General features: G+C 35.7%; 1 protein-coding gene across 2 annotated transcripts in view; it reads right to left on the reverse strand.

The window, feature by feature from the left end:
- Nucleotides 1-15,755, reverse strand: part of LOC109086007 (pre-B-cell leukemia transcription factor 1) — a 76,494-nt gene that overhangs the window by 39,022 nt on the left and 21,717 nt on the right. The window lies entirely within an intron of this gene.

Here is a 15,755-nt window from a genome sequence, read left to right on the forward strand (position 1 = left end):
ACATGGAAATATTTTCAAAATATATACTGAATGTTTGTATATTTATATACACATACTAAATATACACACTACACACAAATATATTATGTAAACAGAAAAAATATATATTTTGGATGCGATTAATCGCTATTAATTGTTTGACAACACTAATAAAAATACATTTATTCTGTTTGAGAACTTATAAATTAAAGACAAGAATATAAAATATTTGTTCCCCAAACTAAATAATTTCACAAAGTCACAATACGGTAGTAAAATGTTACAATATTATATATTATATATATTTCTATAAATATATTAATATACTAAAAAGTTATATTGTATATATTATTATTTGTTTTATGTATTTTATTTTGTTTTATTTTGTAAAAATGTTAAGTATTTGTTTCCCTTCCTAAGATCAGGGCTCCAGTCTGTGACCAAATTTTTGATTAAGCTCCACCATTTTCATCTGTGGAAGGAACTGCACAGTGCAGACCAATTATCTGCAAAAGACAGCAAGGCGCGACTGACCGTTCTGACCGCACAGCGCTGCATGAAACACAGCGAAGACACCCATTTGAATATATTAATCTAGAGCAAAAACAGAATATATCATACAGTGTGTTTGTGTTCTCCTGTAATGATGAGGCATGGAGAGAGAGAGATAGATGAGTGGAGAACTACAGCTCAGCGTTAATGAGTGGAGGGTTAAAAAGAAACGCATCTTTCTCCTCTCTGGTGTCTCCTGCACTCACTGTCGCTCTGTGATCTGAATATCTCTGCCTTCATAAAAGATTCAAGCACTATTGACTTCCTGGTTTGGTTTCCCCTGCATAGTATCACCTCGCAAACGACTGCTTCACATTCATCCGAACCTCCACAGGAACAACAGCACACAGATAATGAGGATGAGGAAGAGAAATAGCTTCAACTTCAGCATCCTGTTTTCAAACAAGAAAAACAGCCCTGGTAAACACTGGGATGTTGGGATTGTGCTTTAAATATGGATGCGGAAATCTACATATGACTAGTCAGTGGGAAGAAGTAGTTGACTAGCAGGTCTTAAAGGGATAGCTAACCCAAAAATGGAAATTGTCAATTTCCTCACCCTCAAGTTGTTACAAACTTGTAGGAGTTTCTTTATAAGCACAATATTTGACTTTGTTTTTCATGCAACTTTTATGCAAAGACATTTAACAAGTGAATTTGTTTTACATTTGCACCACTTTGAGCACTTGGAATAGACCTTTCTTAAACCAGATGATTCTGCAAGATTTTAATAAAGAGAAAGCTACTTGAATTATATTGTATTTACATTTTCAAGTTGAATAGTTTGTTTATTTTTTTAACGGCACATTAGCATCAGAGCTATCTACATAATCCATATATTTTTTAATTATTATATACATATAACTATACATTTTAACTTGACATAAGACAAAATAATCTGAAATACAATCAGGTGATCAAGCTGAATTGTAAAAAAAAAAAAAAAAAAATCTAAATAGATATTTTTAATCAGTCCAAAAAAAAAAAAAAAAAAAAAAAAATATATATATATATATATATATACACCACACACACACACACACAACATTTACTATATAATATATATATATATATATATATACTATATATATATATATATACATATATACATACACACACACATATATTTTGTCATTCAAGATTATATTTTTTGCCCAGTCCTACAACATGGCAAGTTGGACTGAGTAAATAATGACCATATTCATCATTTTTGTTAAACTACTACTTCAATAATGTGCATCATGTAATTAAATAAAAATGATTTAATAAATCTTGTGGTTGACTGTCACATTAAAAACACAGCAATTATAAATAAACATGTTCTAGATCATCAGAAAACACAGAAAACTAAGGTCTAAACATGCAACAAATGGCTGTTCAGCACATTATGAGAGAATTTAACGAGAATTAGAAATTTTATGTGCATTTACACTCTTGCTGCTGATTTGAGAGTCTCGTTCTATAAAGTTTAAGGTGTCACCGCAGGGTTGTAAAACGGAGCAGCACAATGCACCGTCCCTTTAAACGTACCAATAAAGTCTTTTATTCTAGAACCTGTGATAAAACGTACTCTGAAACGGTCATCCTGGGGGTAACTGATGGCTTTATGGTCATTATGATCCTTCTCTGGGGGCCAGTACTGCTTTTACCATTCAGACCAGAGACCGTGACCCTCACATAACTGACAAAACAGAGACACCACTGGAAATGCTCTTCTATTCCAGAATCACTGTCCATTCAGAAGATGATTTTCATTCAACACCACACGTCCTTCTCATAATCACTGCGACTCGAGCAGTCGTCATATCACAAGCACACACTCCAAACCTAAGCTCAAACTGGGAGGTAATTATTTAGCCATTTGGCACATATAAATTATGTGAAAACACATCTCACAGTGTAACCGGTTTAATCACAGTGGGCTGCTCTGATGCTGTATTACATGCTAATATGCCGCAAAACTTCCAGGTCATAATTCATGCCAAAATTACAAAAAAGAAAGTCATTTTTTATTTTTATTTTTTTTACAATCAACCATTTAGATTGTGACATTATGTCAATTCCAAAAATTTTTTACAATCAACCATTTAGATTGTGACATTATGTCAATTCCAAACATTATATATGACTTCAGAAACAACACAGCATTTTTTAGAGTGCATTATTTCTGTAAGAAAAATTGGTGAAAGGTCCAAAAAATTTGAGAAAAAGGACACCAATATGATACCAGAAAGCATACTGTATTAATACATGTGTTTTGTTTTTCAGTTAAAAATCCTACAGATGCACAAAAACAACAATAAATAAATAAGTCAGCAAGTAAATATGTATAAAAAAAAGCAAATAAAAAAATAAAGTAAATAACTAAAGTAAAGAAAGAGATTATTGTTTTTTAAATACATTTTTATTTTCTCTTTTGTAAACTAATTTCTGCTTAAAACTAGCACATAAAAACATATTTGCTTACAGGAAAAGAAATGCACATTTAATTCAAGATATATTCTGCAAAAAAAAAAAATATTTGCTTACAGGAAAAAAGATATTCTAATTTTTTTTAAGGTATATTATGAAAAAAATACTGAGTAAGAAGTGATTTTTCACAGTGATAGTGACGAGACTTTGTTTTAGGTGTGATTTTTCATGGTGGAAGATATGATGTTTTTTATGGATCTGTACGAGCTGCATTCCTGAACTTTTGCTGCTGATTCCAAGACTGTCGAGAGCTTCCTGAAGTCAAAAAGCTGAGACAGCTCGACAGCCCCGGTGTGGAAAATCATCACAGATTTCTGGACGAGACACAGATGAACAGAGCGATGAGAAACGGTCATATTTCTCTCCGACGACAAGAATTTGATGAAGTCAGCACACATTGATTAACAGCAGCTGTAGATTTGTTAGTCTCCAGTGTCTCTCTGTCAATTATCTGATTGTAGACGTGAGTACAGATATCAGACACGGAGCTGACAGAGTATCTTCACAAACCGCCCGCATATTGACAGCATGTCGAGTAATGCAGCAACATCTATTTTAATTCAGCGTTTGAATATTAAAGTCTGTCAGAATGAGTCATGGGGACAGACTGCAAACTAGGAGCAACAAAGAAGCCATTTTTCAATCTAATAGCCGTTTCTTGTCTTCTACTTTTGGTGTGAACTCTGCAACTTTAATTAAACTCCTCAGTACGGAACTATGGTTTGCAAAAACATTAATGTGTCATTCAGACAAATTACGATTATGACAATCTCAGCAAAGAAATGCTTGTAGGATTGCACAGAGAGATACCAAACTTCCTCAGATTTTACAAAAATAACGTACATAAAATGTTAACCCAAATATACAGTGTGAAAATGTAAATACAAAGGTTTCATTTTTAATCAATGACCCTGGTTTAACTCTTTCATGTGTGAAAAGCGTATAATTTTACAAAAGCTTGTTTCTGCAAACGGAACAAAATTATAAATGGGTAATTGACTTTTTATCTCGCAATTCAGACTTTGTAACACAATTATAAGATATAAACTCAGAATTCAGACTTTATTTCTCAAATTCTCAGTTTATATCTCGCAATTCTGGGTTTACATCTAGCAAATTTTGTTTATATCTTGCGATTCTGAGTTGATATCTTGCAAAGTTTATATCTTCACAGTTTACATCTCGCAATTCAGTTTTCATCTTGCAATTCTGAGTGTACGTTTCACAATTTTTAGTTTACATCTTGCAATTCTCAGTTCACACAGGGCTCCAGAAAAAAAAAAAATCCTAAAAGAAGCCATTGGCACCTATAAGAAACAAAACTAGGCGCCAAATAATTTTTCTAAGTGCCACAGAATGTGTTTTATCTCTCTCTCTCTTTTAAACACTTTAATATTTCAGTCATACTGTCATGTGTTTATGTCTGCCCTCCTTTTACAGCATTACAGCATTCCTGGGAACTAAGGTTCACTTAAAGCGGGAACTAAATGTCTTTTTCAACTTCAGAACTATATACAGTCACAAATAATTGTTTCTTGCACAGAACCTGCGATCACAAAACAAGCAGGAAAAAAGGCATTACAGGCAAATTTTTAAGTCATAACATGTAAATGATTATAGTCTCCAGTGGCGACCTCGGCAAAAATATCACTCGCAAATACAACCGTTTTAGGTGCAAATCTGAGTTTAAATCACACAATTCTCAGTTTATATCTTGCAAATCTCGCAATTCTTAGTTTTTATTGTAATTCAGACTTTTTTCCCAAAACTGTGAGATATAAACTCACACAAACACTTTTTTATTTTTTGTTCCGTGACCAAAACGGGCTTCCATGTTATTTTCTAGATTTTGTTTCTTCAGAGACTTTAATGAAAAGGCACGAAACATCCTGACAACCCTTTCCAAACTCACCAAGATGGAAACCATGCAGAATGCATCAGTTTTTGTTTTCGCAAGCGACAGTGGATCCGATGCGAGTCTGTTAGTAATTCAGCGGGTCAATAACAAATGGTTCAATCGAAAGCAGTTGGCTTTAATTAGTGGAGCATCTCAAGACCGCACACATTAATCAAAGAGCACATCAGACACAAATGTGTCTCTCGTATGACAGTCACACAATCACATTTCCCTTGTACTGCAGCACACACACACACACACATAGTGATGACAAACTGTAGCTCAACCCACAATACATCATACTGTTTGAAGAGGAAAAGGCTGGGATATTAAATCCATATGGACCACGCTTGAAGCTCATCCATATTTCCAACAGATACAGAGCTGGACTTACTAAAACCATTAATGTAAAGCCTTTGTGAGACTGGAGACTAGTGCAATTATCTTTCAGAAAGTTGCGTATGGGCCGGTGGCTTCAGTCTGACCATACGAGTCATTTTTTATAACAAATGCTGTATAGTACTTTTTTCATTCGGAATTTACCAAAAGGTCAGATCATACATAAGAAAATCTGCAAGTTGCATGAACTATTATACAATTTTGATTGGATAAGCCATGTTTGAAGCTGCTGTGATCAGCGGTGATCAACATCAACTGAATCACTTCATATGTTTGCATTATTCCATGTTTATTCATCCTCACGTATAAAAAACATCATGCTCAGCTCAATAGCTGTATGTGCTACTTTAAATATGTTTTGTGGTCAGTGAGTTTATTTAAAAAAAAAAAATAATTGTTGGAGAGATTTTGAGAGGGTGTGATAAAGTGATAAAAGTGTCAGTAAATACATTTATAATGTTACAAAAGATATTTATTTCAAACAAATGCTGTACTTTTTAAATTTCTATTCGTCAAAGAATCCTGAAAAATAAAATGTATCACGGTTTCCACAAAAATATTTATCAGCACAACTGTTTTCAACATTGATAATAATCAGAAATGTTTCTTGAGCAACAAATCAGCATATTAGAATGATTTCTGAAGATCATGTGAGTAATGATGCTGAAAATACAGCTTTGATCAAACACGGTTTCCAAAAGGAAAAAGTTATTTTAAGTTGTTTTAATTTTTTAATATTTTACAATTTTTAATTTTTTTTTTTATTTTTTAAATGATGAATTGAGCCTTGGCGAGCAGAAGAGACTTAAAAACATTCAAAAAACCACAAACTTTTGAATGATAGTGTAAATGCATCAAGCAAAATGTCTACAATCACAGCATGTATATACACTGGAGCATCACACCAAGTCGCTCAGTTTTTTCATCCTGCAGTTGCTAGTCTTTGGTCTGCCCTTGATTTGGGAGAGCAGTCAGTGAAGCTGAAGGGAGTTTGGGTTTTGGTACTGAACTACAGAGCACATTAGGTCCCTCTCCTGCATAGAAAGAGGCTGAGACGGAGGGAACGCAGGAAACAGACTTTAATAATTGAGCGGAAGGCTACAGGCAAGGCCTGTCTGAAGGGTAGTACCTTTAAAAGATGTATGTCTCTGGAGGGGCTGGTCCAGATCACATGGGCATTGCTTCCAACTTCAAGCCTTAAAAGTTAACATGAAACACCATTCGCTACACATTTGACTTTCAGAACGTGGCATATTTCTGAGTGGAACAGGATATTCAATGAGAGCGGAATCTGATTTTATCCATTGGGAACTAATTGGATGAGGAGCATTACTTTTGGACGGACAGAAATTCTGAGCACAAAGTCTACAGTGATTTGTACAAGATCCATATAAATATTCACAGAGACATTTGAAAATGCAACACACACCAACCATCTTCCTGCACTTGTAATGAGAAGTGCTTAAAAACCTTCAGTTGTCAACTAAAGAGAAGCTTTAGGACTCCCTGTGGATTTCTGTCAAAGTAAAAGTTTGATTGATGAACATTTGAAAATGAATTAAGACAGCCATGAATATTAATATGGTAATTTTACAGTTACAAAATTAAATATAATGTAAAATAATAATAATGATTATTATTATTATTATTATTATTATTATTATTATTATTATTATTATTATCATTATTATTATTATTATTATTACTACTACTACAAATACTATTATTATTAAAAGCTTATTTTTACAGCAAAATATTACAATATTTACAATATGTATTATTTGTTTTTATTTTTTATATTTAATACTTTTATTTAGTAATATAATAAGTTAATAATAATTAATAATAATAATAATAATACTATATAGCCATACTGATAAATAATTACAACCGTTTGGCCAAATTGAGCAGCCCTGCAAACAAGCACAGATTTTTGTTGTTGTTATTGTTAGTTTATTTGTTTGTTTGTTTTTTATCAGAAAAATCACAGTTCATTTTTTTTCCCCAATGCACATTTTTTTTTTTTTTTTCAATGTTAAACATTATAGCATGATGTACTTCACATGAGCCCTAATAGGCGTCTAACAGCAACATACTGTGGTTGGTCACTACATATTGATCAGACAGTCTCTTATTGACCAGAATACGATACAATGTGAACCAGACTTTCTGCTGAAATAAAAACCATAAACCTGAGCTAATAGGCAGCTGATATTCCTGACGGAGACACTGTTCCTGGTTTTATGAGGAATCATCACCTCTGATGTGTTGTGTTGGACTGGCCCTGTCATTACCGCTCAGACCTAAATTATTGATCGTGAGCATTCATCAGCATCACAGTCACGTCCCCGAGCTCCTGATATGTCCCCAACACAGCCGCTGAAATAATTAGGAGGATTTCTCATTAAGGGAGAATGAAAAAAGAAGGCAGAGAGAGACAGAGGGGGTTCTGGGTGTTAAATATCTTCCCCTGAGAGTCCAGAGCGTTCGGATCATAGTTTATCTGGAGATGACAGGCCCTTCACCGCAAAACACACACACAAACTGGAATAAAATATCAATACAGAGAGAGAGAGAGAGAGAGAGGAAGCTATATGAATGAAGATGTTATGCAGCTCTACCAAATTAATAAAGAACGCCACAATCTGAAACCATTATTTCAGACACATTAAGTTTAATAAAAATAATAAAACAAAATGGGGTCAGTAAGACATTTGTGATGTTACAAAAATATTTCTATTAAAAAACTGTTAAAAAAATGCAGCATATGTTTAGCATAGAATTATTAGTACAGTTGTATACATATTTTATAATAAAATGACTGCATTAACATTTATTTAAAATGGATTTAAAATGTATTTTAAATTGTAATTGTAAAATTGTAAATTGTAATAAGTTAAAAGTATATTAAATATAAATGTTTAAAATTAAATGCTGGGATGCCACAATACATGGAAAATAAAGTAGAATACGTTTCACCAAATCTAAATGAATGTTAAGCAGACAAAAAAAAAAATGATATCATAAATTCCCAAAATAATTCATAAAATCAAAATGAAGATATATATATATATATATATATATATATATATATATATATATATAGTATATATATATATATATAAACATACTACATTTTTGTCACATGATCTCATTATGTTGCATGAGACTTGCACTCAATTATCATCTTCTCTTTTTTTTTTTTGCATTTTTAATTCAATTTGTTTGAAAATGTATTCTCTTTTTGCAGTATGATCAAAAAATGAGTGAAAAAACCAACTCATTCATCGTCATACTGGAAATGTAAGGTCTGTTGCATTGTGGGATACATTCTTCAATGTGCCGTGCTCTTATATACTACACAACTTAGCAAATGCAGCAGGTTACCCGGGTCTTCCATCCATACAGAAAATGTACATACTGTGTACAGCATAGCCTACATACTGCAAGAATAAGAAAACCAGTATGTTAGCATGCTATTCTGAACAGCCAGTTCAGGCCACACCCCTCATTACTGGGAGGGTTCATTATGCAAATGATGTTGCTGGAGCAGTATCAAGGAGAAGCACACGCTCTGTTATGGTTTGCACCGCCGGGGCCTCCCTCTCCCAGATCACTCATACGGAATCATGGCCTAATAGCATCCCATTACCATAATTGCCAACACAACTAGTGTTCCATGTCTCAGTGCTTCTGAGCCGCTCCGGCACACGAGAGAGAGAGAGAGGGAGAGTGTTTCAATAGCCAAATGAAGGCCACTACTGATGTGCTTTTTGGCATTTGCATGCATGAAGAAGGGCCGTTTGTTTTGGGAAGACCCCATGAGGACCTTCTCTCTTCACAGCACTTCATATTCCACTGATGAGTTAACGGCAGCCTCCACTGCTGAATTCAGATTCACATTCCCATTACTTTTCAATTAATCCTTAATTAAAATATATCATGCTTCCTAACCAGCAAATCTCTCTTGATATGCAAATGCAGAGCATTTGAGGATTTTTGCATATCATTAAATGATGCTGCACATTTATGTCTTTGGACAAACAAGGGAAGGATGCAGTATGGTGCTATTCAAAGAATCCTCAAAAAATGTCAACATTGATTATAACAAGTAGAGCTGTAGTCAAGCCCAGCTTTGTCGAGTCCAAGACAAGTCCAAGACCAGGACCATTCGAGACCGAGTCCAAAGAGGTCCGAGTCCAAGTCAAGTCCAAAGGTTTCGAGTCCAAGTCAAGACCGAATCCAAATGAGAGAAAAAAAAAGGATCCTCTTCAAGACCACATACTTAACTATTGATAATGTATGTGATGCGAGAGACAGCTTATCTCCTATTCTAAGAAAATCATTTTACATTATGATTTGTAATGATCAAAAAGCATGTGTAAAGTAACAACTCTGTAGGACAGGGGTCTCCAAACTAGATCCTGGAGGGCCAATGCCTTGCAGAGTTTAGCTCCAACTGGCCTTAACACACCTTTCTGGATTTTTGTATTTTTTTTATTTGTATATTGATTAGCTGGTTTAAGTGTGTTTAATTAGGGTTGGAGCTAAACTCTGCAGGACACCGGCCCTAAAGGACCGAGTTTGGAGCTGTGGGATAAAATTATTTTTTATGTACTTTATTTAAAGTTAATTTACTTTATAATGCTGCTGTTTGCTGACATCATGTCTGTGGTCAAAAATGAAAATGACTGATGCCTTGGTGCAGCGCACACACGCAAAGCTTGGGATATGACGCATGTGCATGGTTAAAGCTATTTGGCGCTACTCGGCATGCGCACATAAATACAGCATTATTTGTCACACTGTACGACATTAATTAGTATTTCATTATTGTAAAGGGTAAGTTTAAGGCTGGGGTTGGTGTAGACTTTAATAAAACACAATCTAACAGGTGGAAAATTAAATTAGAAACATCTAAACTTTTCAGAACGCACCAAGTGCATCACTGGTCATGTGACAAGAATCAGCAAATCAGCTTCATCCTTTCGCTTAACAAAACTGAAAGCTAAGCCAAGATGGAGAAACAGCTGATCATAGCTGTACAAGGATGGCCATTTTTTAAATGAATTTATTAGCAGAGCTACTGAAAGGGATTTTTAGTACTGGAAATCCATTTATTCTTCATGAAACTTCTGCGTCTTCATGGAGAGCAGGTCATGGTGCCTAGCAACGTCAGACGCCACGGGAGCACAAGCATAAAGCGCAGGCTACAGAGTGCTTTGGAAAAAAGGAGAAAACGGCGCACCTAGTGTTTTCTACACTAGCATATTGAAAAAAGCATATTGCTGGACTCGGTCGAGACCAACGAGAACATTTGGCGAGTCTAATGACCAAGTCCAAGACAAGTCCGAGTGCAAACACCAACGAGTCCGGGACAAGTCCAGTCAAAGACAAGTCCGAAAAGTCCAGTGCAAACACCAACGAGTCCGAGACAAGTCCGAGTGCAAACACCAACGAGTCCAAGACAAGTCCGAGTGCAAGCAACAACGAGTCCAAGACAAGTCCGAGTGCAAACACCAACGAGTCTGAGACAAGTCCGAGTGCAAACACCAACGAGTCCGAGACAAGTCCAGTGCAAACACCAACGAATCCGAGACAGTCCAGTGCAAACACCAACGAGTCCGAGACAAGTCCAGTGCAAACACCAACGAATCCGAGACAAGTCCAGTGCAAACACCAACGAGTCCGAGGCCGAAAGCCAAAGTGTGCAAACACCAACGAGTCCGAGACAAGTCCAGTGCAAACACCAACGAGTCCGAGACAAGTCCAGTGCAAACACCAACGAATCCGAGACAAGTCCAGTGCAAACACCAATGAGTCCGAGACAAGTCCAGTGCAAACACCAACGAGCCCTAGACAAGTCCGAGTGCAAACATGAGTCCGAGACAAGTCCAGTGCAAACACCAACGAGTCCGAGACAAGTCCAGTGCAAAACCAACGAAGTCCAAGACGATAGGAAAATGTCTCAAGACCGGACTCGAGACTACATAATAACAAAGAATGTTTTATGAGCAGCATTATTAATATTAGAATAATTGAAGGATGTTGTAATTATTTTTTTGTAGTGTTGATGTTATTTTAGGTTATTATGTTTTATTAAAATTTATACACTTATACGATTATTAAAAATAATAATTGTAAAAAGCATATTAGAATTATTTTTTTGAATATAATATAATATAATATAATAAACCATTATTTATAAAATTGTTATTCCACATCCTGCCCAGTGTTGTTCTCCAAATGATGTTCAATTTAAAAGGCAATGAAAACAAATACTGTGAATGTATTTATGCAGGCTATGTGCAATCAAACATTATGTTTTATTTCTAAACTGAATGTTTACCATTTTAAAGTAGAAGCTAAAACACTGAATTAAAAATGACTTTTAAATAATTTAAATAATGTGCTGTGCTTAAAATACCATCTTTTAAAAATAATACCGTATTCAGTATGTAGTAAGGATTCTGTGCTGAGTCTTCATTAGCAGACAGGAATCTCTCTAGATCCACAACGTCCCTGAACACACACACACACACAAACACACACACGCAGCAACAACAACACACACTCCCAAAGGAGACACACAGTTCTGATGAATTGATTGACACCATTTTCCATCTGCCAGTGCTGTCAGAGAAAGAGATACAGGGGCCATTTCTGCTTGATTTCTACAGACACACACACACACACACACACACACACACACACACACACACACACACACACACGCATGAACAAAACACACCACACCCATTTAACTGCATCAAAACACTGAAATCATCATTAAAATATAAATGCAAGGTTTTATATTGAGCTCTATCCTTACAGAATGTCCTGTGATTGGGAGATAATCTGAATGGGAATACACTGTCAAAACACTGTTGTTCTTAAACTAGTTTAAGATGGTTTGCTGGTCTTATAACTGCACCATGGCTGTGGTCCGGCTGGTCTAGCTTCAAGGTTTTAGAGTAGTTTTGGGCATTTGTCTGCAAATGTTTGACCATCTAAACCAACAAACCAACTTAAGCTGTTTATTTCAGCAGGGAAAGCAGAACTGAAACGTCTAAAAGAAGCCCTAGTCACAGTACAACTCAATAACACGTCCACATCCGTCACGCTTCCTTCATGACAACTAAATCAGCACAATTAGCAGGCCACGCTAAACACTAACTATTCCATCAAAAACAGACCAATGACTTAAATCACAATCTCTCCTTTTATCATCAACAGTGAAACTCTTTTAATCCAGAATGTAATCTTTAAATACACTGCGTTTGACATTTCTGATATTATGATTAATTTGAAAAGCTAATTTTATCGTGACTGTATCTTCATCTGCACTCTGGCTCTAAAGTATGTACACTAGATTTCTAGTGACCAAATTCGTGTTCACGATGTTTCTTCCACAACAAACAATAAGGTACTCTGTAAATTTAAGATAAATTTGTCTGTAAAGGTATTTATACAAAAACTAGATGAGCCCCAGATACAGTAAGATGGTTAAGCCATGGGAAATGAGTCCTCTGCACAATTGACTTTTGCTGCATATTGAACTGCTGGTTTTGTGGTACTGGTATGGACAGATGGTAGTCTCAAATAAAACTCACGCAAAAAACACGAGCCCCGTAGACAATTTCACATGCATCCCCGTACACACAAAAAAGATTCACGTGTGTGTCACAAAAAGGCTCACATGCGCAAAATAAAATTATATCTTCACAAATGCAAAATCATTTCAAAATGCAAACACACAAGTGGTGCGTAGGCCACTGGAACAAGACCGGAATTACAAATCGGAACCAGTTTTTGAGTCCTCTGGCACAATCTTCCCACGTGACTCTTTGCAGATGCGAGCTTACCTGGAATTGAACTAAGCTGGTGCATTCGGAGCACGATTCTGCGCACCTTTTGCGAAATACTGGATTAATTAGAACGGAAATTAAGCTTTACATCAGTAATGCCCCTAGACAGGATGGAACAGCGCCCCAAGTGAAGCCCATTTTTAGCGATTTTAGCACTGAGCCTAAGCTTGTTTCTCCCTGACAGATGTAAATTTTTTTCATGCCATTAATCTTGCAGAGACGTCGAGCTTGAGTCGGGGACCGACGTGGAGCAGGAGAGTTATTTGATAATTATTTTTATAGTATTTTAAAATGTGTAACGCCAGGGCGTCTTTGCTTGCCGCTGTCTCGATTGCCTGCTCTGGCTTTATCGATAGTTGGTTGGGTAAGCTGCACTTAAGTACGACAGACCACGTGGGAAGAGAGCTCGCCAGGAAAAGTCTCAACACAAAAACACACACACAACAAATCCGAGTGGATTCGTCGACGATTTGTACATTCAGACACCGTACATTTAAAATCACAGGTTTTGTGCACAGTTTTTATCTACGAATGTGTTTTGCATTTGAAATGTATTTATGAATATATAATTTTATTTTGCGCATGTGAATTGCTTTTTTGTGAAATATCTTTTTTTTTTTGAATTTTTTTTTTGTGTGTACAGAAAGATGCTAAAATTGTATTTTCGTGGAATTATTGTGAAAACTGACTCCAATGGCCCCCCAACTGAGCCCGGGTTCTCCCAAGGTGTTTTTCTCCATTTGGTCACGACGGGGAGTTTGAGCTTTTGGTTGCTTGACCCGCAGTTGTCGCCTCTGGCTTGCTTAGTAGGGGACATTGTCGACTTGATTGCATAGAAAATACATTTTTGATGTCGACTTGATTGCATAGAAAATACAAAATAAAAGAACTAAAATATTTTTCGTGTCATATCGAATATCTTTATATATATATATAATATATATAATCATATATATATATATATATATATTATATATATATATATATATATATATATATATATAGACTATATATATATATATATATATAGTCACTTTGAAATAAATTGTAGCACATGGAAAATACTAATTTATTCAAATATAATTAATTCCTTCACAGAATGAAAGGTAATTTGAGACATTGTTAGTGGTCCAATTAAATACATTTGGGAGTTTGAAAAAAATGTTTAATTTCTAAAATTTTCCAGGGCCAAATATATCCATAGTTGACACAACACCCTATCTAGGGGATGAGAGAGTGGAATGAGACGCAGCCGGGAACAGATAACCCAGTCCAGCACAGCATCTCAACGTGATTCCCTCAGTAAGCATCTCTAAATCCGTTTCAGCCAAGAACTCATTAATTTTGTGCCACAATCAACATCTTCAGCCCACTATACGACCATCAGCCTGACTCATTCCTCAAATACAGTCTTGAAACCACACGCTGTTGATTATTGACCACAATGTTGAAGCCACAGTGACTGCTCGCCTAGCCACCCACACACACACACACACACACACTCGCTCTTTTCTCCAGCAGTTTTAATTTGACACCCTGAGCCGGGGTAACGAGGTGAGGAGAGAGGAGCCGCAGTGGAATTCATTAGCCGCGCCACTGCATGGTCCTCTCTCCCGGCGTTAATGACATCGGAGGCTGGAGAAAAACGAGACAGCCCAGACACAGGATGAAATAAACATGAGCACTGTCAGCACTGAAGCTTCGGGCTAAAGGGACGGCGAGCGCAGGGTCTGAAGACCTCCAGCCCTCGAAAGATCACACCAGACGCCTCCGGGACCCTCGGCGTGATTCTGAGCTGCATGTTATGTTTTGGGGTGATTAGGGGTGATTGTGATGTGGGTGTTATTGTGGGGTTGTGAAGCTGACTTGCTGTAGCGGTTTTACCGCGGTAGACTAGTGTTTGCACAGCTCTCAGTGGGCAGGACAACTTTTGGCTATTTACACGACAGACTGACGGATGAACACGGAGAAATGTGAAAATGCAGAGACGTGCGCCATACAAGTCGAGAAAGAAGCAGCTGTTGGAGGCGGAGCCAAAGTTGGCTATTCGAATGTGGCTCATCCAATCAGAACTCACAATATGCAAATAATAAAAGACTGGGGTAATTATTGTTAACTTAAAGTAAAACCATAAAAATAAAAAAATAAACATTATCTGAAACAAGATAAATGTTAACTGAAATAAAATCTAAAAGACCTAAACTTATTTTATTTAAGCTACATTTCAGTCAGTTTAACTTAAAGTACTAAAATAACTCAAACTAAACTGAAACTAATTAATAAAAATTAATATAACTATAGAGACATATTTTTAAGCAACGATAACACTTTACTATGTGGTCTCATTTGTTAACATGATTTAATGCTTTGACTAACTAACAATGAACAATGTTAATACAGCATTTATTAATCTTTGTTTAATGTTAGTTTATAAAATGTTCATCTTCATGTTAGTTCACAGTGTCTTAACTTTTGATTTTAATAATGTTATAGACAGATAGATAGACAGACAGACAGACAGATAGATAGATATAGATAGATATATGTACTTTTCCAGTGATTATATATTAATATTTCAAATTTTATTT

The sequence above is a fragment of the Cyprinus carpio genome, chromosome A6 (genome assembly GCF_018340385.1).
Source record: "Cyprinus carpio isolate SPL01 chromosome A6, ASM1834038v1, whole genome shotgun sequence".
Taxonomy (NCBI): domain Eukaryota; kingdom Metazoa; phylum Chordata; class Actinopteri; order Cypriniformes; family Cyprinidae; genus Cyprinus; species Cyprinus carpio.